The sequence below is a fragment of the Dermochelys coriacea genome, chromosome 8 (assembly GCF_009764565.3).
Source record: "Dermochelys coriacea isolate rDerCor1 chromosome 8, rDerCor1.pri.v4, whole genome shotgun sequence".
NCBI lineage: Eukaryota > Metazoa > Chordata > Testudines > Dermochelyidae > Dermochelys > Dermochelys coriacea.
In genome coordinates, this window is record NC_050075.1 from 90,226,968 (window position 1) to 90,241,903 (window position 14,936).

Below are 14,936 nucleotides of genomic sequence, written 5' to 3' on the forward strand. Positions count from 1 at the left end.
TGAGCAAAAAGTGAATAAGCAAATTAGTGGTCATTAAAGCAGCCCTTTTTATGGCAAACTGCTGCACCCCAAGGGTTGCCCAAACCACTAAAGGAATTAGTGTCTGCAGCATTAAGAGGCAAAGCCCAGGAGAGCAAAGAATGTAGAAGGCAGGTGACAGTGTCAAAAGGTAGAATCCCTACAGCAATTCTGCCCTTGGATACCTATGACTCAGATTTTGAGATTCTGAAGTGCTTAGTGGTTGTACTTGGAACTCATCCCTGGAAATGCTTATTCAATGAGAAGTCCCAGCTCAAGCAAGAAGTCACATTGAACTCAATAGGACTTACCCACATGAGTAAAGGTTTGCCGGATGATGCCCTTAATCTGGCAACCCACTCCCATGCATCATGCGGTTATTAGAGTCTAGCGCCAGGGTGGCCAACCTGTGGCTCCAGAGCCGCATGCAGCTCTTTAGAAATTAATATGAGAGACTCCTTGCATAGGCACCGACTCCAGGCTCCAATTTTCCAATGTGCCGGGGGGGGGGGGGGGAGTGCTCACTGCTCAACCCCTGGCTTTGTCATGGGCCCTGCCCCCACTCCACCCCTTCCCCCAAGGCTCCTGCCCCTTCCTCAGATCCTACCATTCCCTCGCTCCTCCCCCTCCCCCTTCCCCCCGAGCCTCCTGCATGCTGTGAAACAGCTAATTGTGGTGGGCAGGAGGCATGGGGAGGGAGAGGGAGGTGTTGATCAGTGGGGCTGCCAGTGGGCAGGAGGCACTGGGGGCGGGGAGCTGATGGGGAGGCGAGCTGATGGGGAGGCTGCTGACATACAACTGTGGCTCTTTGGCAATGTACATTGGTAAATTCTGGCTCCTTCTCAGGCTCAGGTTGGCTACCCCTGGTCTAGTGGTTTTAAACATGTAATATCTGTGCCATCCTCCAAGGAAGAGAATTCCCCTTAGTGAAAATAATTAGTTTAATAAATATAACAGGAGAGTCACAAAGATAGCTTTTCCCTTGTTAAATGTTTAAGGTACTTAGAATCTACAGCATAGTAGCTAGTACATATTCGATAGTGAAGAATTGTATTCTTTCGATTCCCATTTTGTTATTTTGATGGTTAGTGTAGTTAGACTGCAAGAATGTAGCACAGTTAAGACTCAATTTTTGGAAAGCTAGCAGAATCCTTTCTAGCATTCATAATCTACCTATCTAACCTTTTTATTCTAATACCACATTCATCTCTTTGGTATCTGCACTGCATCATTTACATGTTAAAAGGTCTAATCTGCTGAGACACTGGCTGCCAGTTCTTGATACCTTACAGAATTAGAGTCCAAGACTGGGTTTACATTCTCTTTCAGAAACACTTTAGTCTCTAGTAGCAGTCATTACTGAAGCAACCATTTTTTTTTTTACACCCTTTTTAAAAAATATATAAAAAGCGTGACTTAGTTTTCTTCAGCTATAATTTAGCATTGTAGATAACTTAATTGTTATACAAACAGTTGGATGCCCCTTAAACACTAGAAAAATACTATTTTATTTTTTTATTTAAAAATAAAATTAAAACCTCCCAACTGGACATATTAGTTCCATTCATGCACATCAGTTCCATTTCTCAAGGCTCTATCTGAATGCTTGAATAGCATATATATTTTATATGCATCCATATCAGAGATGTACCAGTGCTGCATGGGACTTGAGCTCCATCATGACCTGCATATTATGTAGCCCTTTGCAGTAGTAGTAAGATGTGCCTCTATTTGAATTATTATTTGATGGCTTGTACTAGAACTCCCAGGCTCTTAGCTGCATAGCGGAAGCCCTAGCCCTAAAACAGTCTGCAGCTCCCAGAAGCTGAGGACTCTGGCAGTCCAAGCTCATCAGCAATCTCCCAGGTGAGCTGGAAGGAAACCAGGCAGGTTTCTAATAGAAAGCTGCCTGTGTTGGGCAGAAGATTGTTGAAATCAAACTGTTGGTTTATATGAATTGGCATTTTCCAACAAATGGTTCACTGGAAAATTCCTGGCCAGCTCTACCTAACCCATATTCGTGTCACCCTTATCCATTGTACTATCGGAAACATTTTCAAAAGTGCATAAGTTACATTGACAAGTCACACTTGGAAATGGGGCTTAGGCTCCAAAGTCAGTCAGGCATGTTAGAAAATTTTACTCTGTCTAAATTCAGGCCCTGATCCTGGAAAACCGTTTAATGTAGGCAGACCCTAGGCCTACACTGAGTTCTCTTGACTTCAGTGGGCTGTAGAGGGCTCCTCCCACAAAGGTCTGATTACATGGCCAAGGCCTTAGATTATGAGTTCTGTGGTACAAGGAGCTATGCCCATTTATGGCATTTTATGGGTAACAAAATTGCCATCAAACCATGGAAATACCAGAATGGTAGACTGTATCAGAACAACGTGTATAGACTGAGAACACAAGCTTATAAATTAAATTACAATTATACTCAGGACTTATAAACTTTAAGGTCAGAAGGGACCGTCATAATCATCTAGTATGACTTCCTGCATATTGCAGGCCACAGAACCTCACCCACTCCTATTAGACCCCAAATCTCTGGCTGAGTTACTGAAATCCTCAAATGTGGTTGAAAGACTTCAAGTTACAGAGAATCCATCATTTACACTAGTCTAACCTGCAAGTGACCGTGCCCCATGATGCAGAGGAATGTGAAAAAAACCCCAGGGTCTCTGCCAGTCTAACCCAGGAGAAAAATCCATCCCGACCCCAAATATGGTGATCAGTTAGACCTTGAGCATGTGGGCAAGACCCAGCAGCCAGACACCTGGGAAAGAATTCACTGTAGAGACTCAGAGCCCTCCCCATCTAGTGTCCCATTACCAGCCATTGTAGATATTTACTGCTAGCAGTCGCAGATTGCCTACAATAGCATGTAGCTGGTCTCATCATATCATCCTCCCCATAAATTTATCAAGCTCTATTTTGAAACCAGTTAGGTTTTTTCCCCCCACTGCTCCCCTTGGGAGGCTGCTCCAGAGCTTCACTCCTCTGACGGTTAGAAACCTTCATCTAATTTCAAGTCTAAACATGTTGATAGCCAGTTTATATCCCTTTGTCCATACACATGGAATACTAATATAACAATCAAATGCCCATAATAAAATCAGTGTAAAGGAGCTTTAGATCTATTGGTTCATCTCTTGTAAGAAATACAATAGGATTGCCTATTATAGTACCATTTGGAATGTTCCTCTCCACAAAAGAGAGAGTTTTCCACTTGTTCCTGTTTTCATGCTTCTCCTTTATTATTCTTTGCTTTCCTTCTCCTTAGTTCCCTTCTTGTCACCCTTGTTCGCCTTCTCATATATTCCCTAGATTTTATTCTATTAAACTATCCTTACCTCTGCACAAATTATTTCTGAAAGTCCTCTCACTTGAAGAGTTGTTTCTAGTTAATTTCAGTCTGCCCTTCACCCTTTTGCTCTATTTGCCCAAGAGAGAGCATTTCTCTCTCACTCTCTGATTTGTATGTGGGAAAGAAATCAGTGATTTCTGTGCAGTAGCTGACTCTAGAAAGGGTTTGCAAAGTATATTTTGAAGACATTTTCTGTAGAAGCGTGTATCACCATTGAGGTCCATAAGGTGTTTCCACAACAAACTGCTTTACATAAAATGTAATTTCTACCAAATGACCTTTACTGTACTATTAAAAAAAAGTGTATTGTTAAATTAAACACAGATTGTGTGTGTTAAAGTTATGTTACAGGTCATAGCCAAACCATCAAAACCAAGTACATTCTGATCTGAATTATGGCTGTACAGTGTTCTTGTTTCCGCATTCTAACACTGTATGGGCCTCTGTCATCAGTTCCCTCCTCACCAGTAAGTACTGTCTACTTTTATATCCAAATCTATCATCACCATTACACTACCACCAGTGCCAGTCCACCAGTGGGAGCTCTAGCATAAGCTCCAGCCGCTGCCTGCATTTTTAGCAGTCTCTCACGAGCTGGCCTTTGATAATTTTTTTCAAAACTAGTCAGACAGGTGAATTCTGGAGGGCATATAACCTTCTAGATCAGCTGCAGATGTCTCCAAAATATATAATCTCCTAGGAGCCTTACCTAGAATTCTTATGTCCAATCCACACCTTCAGTGAGCTTTCATTGAGGTAAACAGGAACTTTGGGGGGGGGGGGTCTTTGTCTTGCCAAGAGATTGCAGAACTAATTCCAGTAGACATGCAGCTAACTGATAAAATATGGATTCAGGCACCATCCTATCTGAATGGACACCTAACACACTCTTATAGTAGAAGCTATATTTAGTCATACATAATATGAAGAAGCGGAGTCTCATGGTTAAGGTATAGGAGAAGGAGTCAGTCCATCTGGACTCTGTTCCTGATTCTGACACACAGTATGCGTGTGACACTGGATGACTCAGTTAACTTCTCTGTACCTCAGTTTCTTCATCTGTAAAACAGGGCTGATATGCCCCTCCTTCATGTAGAGTCCAGAGGCTTCATTAGTCACTGGTGAGATGCTATACATTGGCCAATAATATTTATGCAGACACATTACTCCAAGGCTTAGTACATGAATAGCGTTTTCAGGAAAAACAATGAGGAGCCTTTGTGGCACTTTAGAGACTAACAAATTTATTTGAGCATAAGCTTTCGTGGGCTAAAATCCATTTCATCAGACGCATGGAAAATTTTAACTTTTGGAAATTTTGTCACTGGAAAATAGGTCCCTTTTTCTTTTGGATCCAATCTAGTACCAAATGATAAGGGCTAGGTAGGATCTGGTGATCTGAATCCTTGTTCCCCTCTCCCTGAAATTCAAAACAATTTGAATTGGCTGTTCCTGTTTCGCCCATCTCTACTGAAAGGCAAATGCAGAGGTGAGAAATGTTTCAGATTTGCCTTTGAACATTGAGACATTTGATTCATGCATTAAACATTTGTTTTCCCGTGTCAGATGAAACCTGGAATGCTACTGTAGCAAAGTATAAAACAAACAGGGATCTCAAAAGCCTTGTTGTTTATTGGAGCAGGTCAAATACCTCAAAAATATTTACAAACATTTAAGCCGTGAAGTCACTGGTGACTATTCAAGGCCCTTCTTATTAGTTTTCCACAAATATCTGTATCTGATCTTGGGTTAGCAAGAATATTCAGCGAAAGAAAGAAAGTATCACAAACACATTTGCAATTGTACTCACTCAAATACTTGCACCAGAAGCGTTCATGTAGCCATCCTGAAAGTATTTTGTGGGTTTGAGAGTGAGTCAGTCAGGGAGCAGATCCATTCCCATGTGACTTATGGTGTTTGCGCTAGGAGGTTGTTCCCTTAAGCCTTTCTTGGCAAGTAGTTCACAAGTAATCTACCGCCAGAAATGTTTGTCTAAACTATCTGTCAAATAATTTTGAACAAGTTTGTAAAAATCTAGGTCTGAACAAGAATGGGTCATGAAAAGAGCAAAGGGCGAGTTTAATCAAAAAAATCACATTCTGAATAGTTGGCCGAGCTCTACTAAGAATCTTTAAAACAATTCATCTGAATCTTAAACTCTTCTAATTCTCTTTCCCTATGGGCCTCCTTGAGCCTTGTCCCAATTATCTGCCCTCAGACAGTACCCATCATTAGCTCTAATCTTCACTATGGAAGGCTCTACCATATACAGAACTATCCCCTTGACATAGCTTCCTTCCTCATTTCCTACTAAAAAAAAAAATTCCTCAACATTCTCATATCCAAGATTTTGTAGTATGACTAGTGTTGGCCCTATAATTATTATGGTCTTCCTTTCCAACCCTTTCTTTCCTTGTTTTGATATTAGACCTCATTAATTGGGTTTGCTTGTCTGAATTTTGAAGGGTTGTAGTCATTGTATTTTAATCTTGTTAAACTTTGGACAGGAAGTATGGCCTGCTGGTCTAAGTACAGGATGTAGTATTAGAAAATAGGCATTTTTGTTCTACACACTGACTTCTTGGCCACGTCACTTAACCACTTTGTGCCTGTTTGCACTTCTGAAAAATGTACATTTTAAAGCACCCCTAACTAACCAGCTAGATTTGTGAAGGGTGAGAATTTTAGAAGCACTCACCGTTGGCCTAATTGTGTTCCCATTAAAGTCAGTGGGAGTTTTACCATTGATTTTAACAGGAGCAGAATCAGGTCAATGTGGAGTGCTTTGGAAAATTCCAGTTCAACTTACTCAGCTGTTCGCCTCAGTATTGTGCAGCAGTGAGTCAAACATTAATTAGCCATTTTGTGTATAAGTAATGTCTATAGCTGCATGTTGCATTATAGGATTTCTTAGTTGTGCCTAAAAGAGCAACATCAACAATGCAAGAGTTTGGGAATCAGTTTTTTCATAAAAGTATAACTTTGCAGTGCTTAAATTTTTTTTAAAATGGGATCATTCTCAATGAAACAGTGCAACTAGCTAAAATAAAGATTAAAAACATCAGACTGCCTTTTAGAAATATCGGCAAACGAGTTACCACTGGATAATTGCAATTCCTGATGCTGTAATGTTCAGTTTAGGGCACAAAAATAATTGAAACAGAGTTTTGGTTCAGTTAAGAAATAAATAAATATTTAAATATAAATAAAACCCAATTTTTTTTATTTAAAAAAGTAATTTGTTTTTTTAAAGAAAAGCTTAAAAACCAAGAACCTAATAGATTTCCTTTAGGGTATATTTGAGATCCCTGAGCATATTTGTTCAAATGTCATTTGACACAGTCAGCACTGTGTGTCCAAAAATCCTCATGACCTGATTTTCAGAGGTGTTAGGAACCTTCAGCTCTCATTGGCTTTAATACTTAGTACCTGTGAAAAGAAATCAGGCCATCTGCTCCCCACTAGCTATGATGAAATCAAGGAGAAAAACCTCAGTGTATAAAACGTGTTAATGAAAATTTAGAGAAATGTAACATGGCATTCACCATATTGCATCAGATTATTATTCCATCACATTTATATCCTACCACCCTGGCGGTTGCCAATGGCTGATATTAACCCACATTGCACCTAGCCTATCATTATTTGTATGATGAGGTGGTACCGAGAGGCCTCAACTGAGATCAGTACCTCATAGTGCTAGGCACTATAAAATCCACAATAAGAGACATGCCATGCCCCCAAAGACTTACAGTCGAAACAGACAAGGAGTCAAAGGGAAAATAGAAGCATAAAGAGTTGAAGTGACTTGCCTAAGGTTGCACAGCAGGTCAGTGACAGAGCTGATAACACAGTCCAGGTCTCCTGACTGCCAATCTGGTGTCTACCCACTAAACCACAAGTCTGCAATAACTATGTGAAGCTGTACATGAGGGGGCGAAGAGAGGATCCTTCTTTCCCCCTTCATTTCATCAGCTTCATTGTCTAATTCACTTAGCTGACCTTGCAGAACTGTCCCCAATGTTGTTAATGGTACCTGATAATATCCAGTAGGCCAAAAATGATTAAATGTGGGTCAAAAAGTCTAATAATGACTGTCCCAAGAAGCACATTTCCTTTACCTCCAAAGAAAAAGACAGAGCAGGGAAGAGGCAACAACACGACTAGGAGTGTTAGAAAAAAAAAAAAAAAAGAAAAAAGTAAAAGTAGTAACTAGCAACGGGGCTGGAAGGCAATGGCAATGAATTCACTAGTTGTGTTACAAATGTACCTATACACACCTACATCTTTCTTAGTAAAAGGCTACATCTTTCTTAGTAAAAATTCCTTCTCCTCTACTTTGTCTTTCTTCTGACACTTTCTTCCTCCCCCTTTTTGTTCCATCTCTCTTTCCACTCTCTCCCTTTTGCTTCATACTGGGAAGGAACACGTGAAGAAGCTGTTTATATTCCTCATGTCTTAAACTCCCAGGGGTGCGGAAGGAGCAAGTTCTTAGAGCCACTGACACTCCCTCCAGCATGCAGGCCACATTCAAAGGGGGAAAACCTAAAGGTCAAAAGCTTCCATTGCTTTTTAAAAAACCCTATTTCAGTGAAATGGGGTTTTTTCATTTAGTTGGTTTTAAATGTTTCCCTGCAGGGTGTATAAAACCCCCTTTGCTGCAGTGCCATAGAAAAGGAAAATCAAAGCAAAACAAACTTGTCTATTTTCATTTTCCAACCTGAGTGAAATGCAAAGGAAACAATCTAAATTCCCAGTAAAAAGAGCAAAGCAAAACTTTAAAATTCCTTTGTAAACAGTTCTGTTTTCACAGGCTGAGGTGCTAATCCTGGGGGATTATTTGTGAAGGTGAATCCCTGTGCCTACATGAAGCCTCATTGATTTCAGTAAAACAATGAGGAGTCCAGTGGCACCTTAATGACTAACAGATTTATTTGGCATAGGCTTTTGGGGGTAAAAACCCCACTTTTTCCTCAAGAAGTGGGTTTTTTTTTTTTACCCATAAAAACTTATGTCCAAATAAATCTGTCAGTCTTTAAGGTGCGACCGGACTCCTTGTTGTTTTTGTGGATACAGACTAACACGGCTACCCCCTGATAATTGATTTCAGTGAGGCTCTGTGCAGGTGCCTGGGTCCTCCTGAGAGGAGATCAGCTTACAGGACTGTGTGGCTTTAGATGCTAATGCAAGTAAGAAAAGGTCATAGATTTCCCTCAATATGGATTTCTAAACTGACAGTTTTCCTTGAACAAGTCCACAAGTGAGGTCTGGCCCATGAGCTATAATTGACTGTAGCTGAGCCAAACAGGTTTGCCATCTGTAGTAACTCACCCTATCACCGTTTTCTTCATGAAAGTTTCTCTGCTCCCTTGTAGGATCCCATCCTGTTATTATTGATATCCCTAGTGCTTACTGAGGCAATGCCCAGGGCCCCCTTATGCAACATGCTGTACAAATGCAGAACAAAGATGGTCCCTACCCCAAATCTGCAGCACTCCTTAACATGCCATGCATCTGCTCTAGTGGATGGAATTCTGAGGTTCAAAATTGTCACTCATCTCTCCACTATCTCCAAAGTAGTTATTCACCTGTACAGCCCATGCTTCTGTTTGGGTTGTGCCCTCTCCCAATCTGTTGCTATCAAAATACAGAGTAGCGTGTGGTTATGGAAGAACAACTCGTGCAAATCCAATGAAGAAACATTTTTGCTCATTGAAATGGGAACAACTTTTGGCATCACAAGATGAACCCTCATGATTTGTAAATTCACAGGTGCAGGGACCCCGGGCCTGAGTCACAGTCACAAAGAGAGTATGCCTTCACCGCAAATTAAGGTGTAATTGTAGGGCAGGTAGGCCCACTTGTGCTAGTTTTAGTCTAGCTAGCGCAGGTAACCGTAGTAGTGAAGATGCAGTACCATGGATCCCAGCATGAGTCAGCAATCCAAATACATAGCCAGAATTCTCAGCGAACTTGTACTGGAGTAGGTAGTAGTCCACTCTGAAGCCCACTCTGCCTCATTCTCACTATCACTGTTACCAGTGCTAGCTAGATTAAAGCTAATACAGGTATGCCTACCTGCACTGCAATCATACCTTCATTTGCTGTGCAGATGTACTCTGAGGCCCCTTTATCCCCCTGTGGTAGTGTAAGGGGCATTCAGATGGGTGCAAATGTCATTTGTGCACACTTAGAGGCTCCTTTACACTGAGCAAGTGGAGTACAGAGACCTTAGTATAAATGAAAACCAGGAGCCACGTCATCCTCTGTTTTGTTCACCACTGAGCTCACTGTTGGCGTTTAAATTATTCTTTTGTGGATTACAAAGATTTGGAGTCTGCCCTGTGACCTGTCTTGGCTTGCATTCCTGAGAGGTATTTTGATGTTGTACAATAAAAACAACATTTAAATGAAAGCAGGCTTTGTCCAGCAGAAGGGATTTGCTTCTCACAGAGATGTGAAGTCATATCTGCCTTCTGCACCTAGTTAAGTGAATCAGCAAAAATTTTGTTGAGCCACAGGATTTGACTTTGCCTCTCCCGGAAAGTGTGACTAATAGTGGTGAAGAACAGGGCTAAGGAAAAGGCTTGAATCTCTCAGAAAATCCAGTTCTCCAGATAAATACACTTCAGGTTCTTTGCTACCAGTTGGGATGAGAAACATTTAGTTTACAATCACTCAGATCAATCCTGAAAGTTAACTTTGAGGGGTATAGTTCGCACAACTCTAGCTGAGACAGTCTTTAAATGATCATGAACATAGAGTTTGCAATCTAAGGCCTCAATCATGCAAATATTTATGCACATGCTTAATTTTTCTACTACAAGAAAGCCAATTGGATTAGGGTGTAAAAAAAGAGTCCATGTGACCCTGTCTTAGCTAATAGCAAAACAGGGACCAGCTGTAGGTTTTCAGAAGTTCTATTTAAACAAACATATTTAGCCTCAAACAGTTCCCTCACACCTCTGTGTCCCTTCTCCAGGATGTTGCTAAATCTCCAGCACATGTTCAAGGAATCACAGCCACATACACATATTAACAGGGAGGCCAAGAGTCAAAGCACAACTCTCGTGGACTAGATTTAGAGGGTAAGGTCACTTAGGGAATTCCCTCTGTTGCAGCTTGTTGCCGCCAGAGTCAGATGAACTTTACCCAGAAGTGGGGTAATGCTCTGCCATTAAAATCTTAGGCCCTGCAGTAACTTAAATGAAAAGATGCTGTGGTACTCAGTGTGGAGTGATGAATGAGTTGTTAATGGTGCCTACTGTAGGGGACATATTTTTAAGGTTCCCACAGCTCCAAGAATGGTAACTGTGGACATTCTGAATTAAAGTTAGTGAAATTTCTATTTTAAAAAAATAATTTCTACCTATATTATTGGCACACTTCCAGGGTTCCTTACAGGGCAGGATGGTCTGCTTATGGCATTGGATTGGGACTCAGGAATAGAGCTGTCTGGAAAAAAAATTATTGTGCAAAACATTTCTAAAAACAGAAAAAAATCTAGATTTTCCACAGAAAAACATTTTTTGGCAGAAATTCAAATAATAAAAAAAAAAAAAACATTCAGCCGAAAGGTTTTTTTGATTTCTGGGCATTCTGTTTTTTTGATTGAAAAAAAATCCCATGGATTGCAGGCAATATTTTAACCAAAACCTCAATTTCTAATTGAAAACCAGTTTCAGGAGATCTGGGTCCAATTCCTAACTTTGCCACAGCCTTCCTGTATGACCTTGTGCAACTCCCTTAATCTCTCTGTGCCCCAATTACAACACAGGGATTGCATCTCCTCTCCCACTCTTTTTATTTTTTTGTCTGTGAAGTTTGCAAGCTCTTCATGACAGGGACTCTGTCTCACTATGAGTATGTACAGAGCCTAGCACAATGCAGCTCCAGTGTCTGCTGAGGCCTTAACATGCTATTGTAATATAGAGTTTATAAAGTAATATTTATGGGTATTTTCATTTAAGTGGCTTTACACAGCTGCTTATGCATCAATACCAAGGTGTATCAGTATCTCATTACATCTGATTTTTAAAGTGAATGGAAATTATGGCACCCTATTTATCTGGTAGTGTTCCACAATTGTGGTTTATAGAATATATTGTGCATTTTTATAGAGGTTTATTCTCCTCTCTGTGCCTTAGTGTTAACAGGTGTGTGACACACAACCAAGAATAGATTCTCACAATACCTTAGCATTAGTTAATACATTTCTGAATGCTTCCAAAGCATATTAGCTCAAGAACAGTAATCACTTTCCAGATTCTCTATTCATTAGTAGTGTTGATATTATGTCCTTATCTACAGTACACAGGCTCTAACACTGATAATTGAAATGTAAACAGACCTACAGTGACCTATACAGAATCCTGAGTGTGTATTAGATATTAGATTGAAAGCACCATCATTTATTTATATCCTCTGAAAGTGTAAGATTGGTTTGTTTAATGTTGATCCAAAAATCCCCTTTACAGGGCATTTCAAAGCTATACTCTCTCCACCATCAAAGTATATGGACTTTCTTTGACAACCGTTTCCTGTTATGTTCCTCATCCAAGTAGAAGCAGTGTTAGAAAATTCTTATAAAAAAAATACACAACTCTGTCAAAGAGATTGGGATGGGAATAAACATACAGCAGGAAACAGAACAGGTTTGGGGCCTATGCTATATGGCTACATCCAGGATTAATCTGCACGAGGGTAAAGCCGTACATGAAACAAATTAGTTCAGTCAGCAATTGAACGTTTGAGCTTACACTACCAACGACATGCATTAAAAAAAAAAAAAAAAAAAAAAAACCAACTGTACTCAAGGGCAAAATTTGATTCCTCCTTAAAAGACAGAGCTCAAAAATACTGCATGTATCAGTTGTTAACGTTTCTGGGACTACAAACAAGCAGGGTCTGTCACAGCTGACTAAATAAAGCACAGCCTGTGTTGTCTTAATGCTGTGCGTACCATCTAAATTACATGATTTTTCCCCCCCTTGAATGATGCTGTGACTCAGAGAAAACCCTCAGTTTAGGGGATGTTAGAAGATGGAGGCCCTAATCCAAATTCAATATCTGAATACAGGGTTCAATTTTCTAGTGCCGCAGGCCTTTTTCATTCCCACAGTATCCAAAATATGGTCAGCAATATAGGGCAAGAATATATCAGGAAGTAAAACATTCATGTTTTAAAGCCTGAGGAACGTAGAAACACTACAGTACGGAATATGTACCTTCGAAATGGTATTTAATTCACAGCCTCAGAAACCTACCTGACATTCTGTGATTATTTGTTTCTGCCTTCACCTCTCAGAGCAGTCTTGTTTGCATCTGTCTTAATAAGGTCAAAGCAAACTACGTTTAACTGAAATTGATAAAGTCTTTTCTGAACTGAAATATAATTTTCAAAATTTTCTAGCTATTAAGGTCAGTTGGACCATATGTCCTGAAAAGACTGAATGCCTGTATTTCTTTATATTAAACATATACCTGGTTAATCTTTCCCTCAGAAGCAGAGATGCACTCAGCTGCTAATCACACCATGCCATTATTATTTTAACCTGGAAACATCACATTATTTTTCTCTATTGAAGGTAATATGCTCAGATGGATGACATAATATTAAATATACATTTAGGTAGTCAAACAAAGCTTTAATGGTCTATATATAATTCGCTAGGTATGTGGAAAAGGGGATGTTTTTTCAGTTATTCAAATGCTAAGTATTCAGCTATGCACTTGCTAAATTCAGCATCTTAGATTGAAATCAGAAGCAGATGTTGATGCAAAATCTTTCCCTCAGCATATTATATAACTGCATTTCTTTTTTTTTTACTAGGATCTTTGCATCTTTGATGCAGGATGCATTTTTAAAATGGTTACTCAGCAGAATATACTGTAAACGGTCCCACTGAATTATGCAACATCTCATTTTTCATCTATTGTACGCAATTCCCTTTATGATCTTTTCTTACCTTTATTTGCAGATTCTTTCATTCTCCTCTTCCTCCTCTTGCTGCAGATCAGCAGGAAGCCCAGCTGATTTGTGAAATGCTGACTTTTGATTTGTCATTCACGACCAGTCATAGGTCATGGAGGTATGTCCATCAAGCCAGGACACTGATGTGTGATAATTGTATGCAACTGTGTATGGTATTGGGTTATAGTTAGAATTATACAGAATCAGGGAAGGATGAGTATGTAAGCAGACATAACACATTTTCTAAAACATGGCATGGAGTAGGATCTGGAGTCAAAGGATTTTCCCTTAAATCATATCTGAATCAAGTTTCATTTAAAAAAAAAATCTAAATCCTTTGGAAAAAAATCAATCAGTGATAAAGGAGCATGTAGGCAAAACAGCATCCAAAAGGCGTTTTTTGTAGAGAACCTTGAAATCAGAAGGCATCTAAATCAGCAAGTGAGATGGATTAGAAATGCAGATACATTCGTTTTGTCATTCCCCTGGGGAATGACACTTGTGTCTACACAGATCATAACAATTCTAATCCTTTCTTGCATTAAACAATCAGTGTAAATCCAAAAAAATATTATTGAGTAAGGAGAGTATATTGTGGTGGACTTGAAGCATGACCCATGTTTTGTGGATCTATAAATGCCCTAGCTAATTGTTAGTATAACTTGATTACTGTTCATCCCATCATCCTTATCACAGTGCACCTATGGCTGCAGCAGGATTATGAGCTATGCATTCCGTTTCTTCTAAGCATGATGGTTTCAAACTAGTTCCAGTGATAGGTAAAACTATCTTTAAAGGTGCTTATCTGGCCCTTATTACCACAGTATCTGAGCAGCTCACATCTTTAATGTATTTATCCCCCTTCACCAACACCCTTGGGTGATAAGGAAGTGCTGTTATCCCCATTGTACAGAACTGAGGCAGAGACACTAAGACACTTGCACAATGGCACACAAAGTCTGACACAGAGAAGAGAGCTGAATCAAGCTCTCCCAGGCTAGTACCCTGACCACTGATTAATCTTGCCCTCATTCTGCCATCACGACACTGTCCCAACTCAGAGCATGAGGAAGCCATCTGTAAAATAAATGTATTTTCATCCCAATTTTCTGCCCCACTAACAATTTATCCAGGTTACAAAGTCAGTGAGCGGGGGAACACTTCAAGGTGCGTGGTAGCAGTGCTCATCCAGGTAGCGTGCCTGAAAGCAGCAGCAGTGGAATCCACAAGTCATGGAACAACCCACAATCTATGGAACAGAAGCCTCAAAAAACCTGAGTTTTCCCCCAGTCCCTTGCGGTGACAACCAGCTTTAGTTAATTAGCATATGGGTAACTAATACATTTTGTAGGACTCTGACTAAGATTAGCTTAGAAGTATGACTGGGAAGTACTCTTCAAAATAAAATAAATAAAATAAAACTTTAGAAGACTCTTATTCAGTTTTGATAATAGATTTTTTTTCTTTTTTTAAGATTCATTTCATAGTTATTTTTTTAAATGTCTATTTATCTATATTGGTACCTAAGGCTTTGTGATTGTCACTCATGCTGCTCACTTGCAACTGTACAGTGGCAGA

The 14,936-nt window shown here is 39.8% G+C and overlaps 1 protein-coding gene across 1 annotated transcript in view; it reads right to left on the minus strand.

Moving 5' to 3' along the window:
- Positions 1–13,598, minus strand: part of DNAJC6 (DnaJ heat shock protein family (Hsp40) member C6) — an 89,849-nt gene extending 76,251 nt beyond the window's left edge. The window contains exon 1 of the mRNA XM_038414260.2: positions 13,354–13,598. The gene's annotated coding sequence lies outside the window, so the exon portion shown is untranslated. The remainder of the gene's footprint in view (positions 1–13,353) is intronic.
- Positions 13,599–14,936: the final 1,338 nt, after the last annotated feature.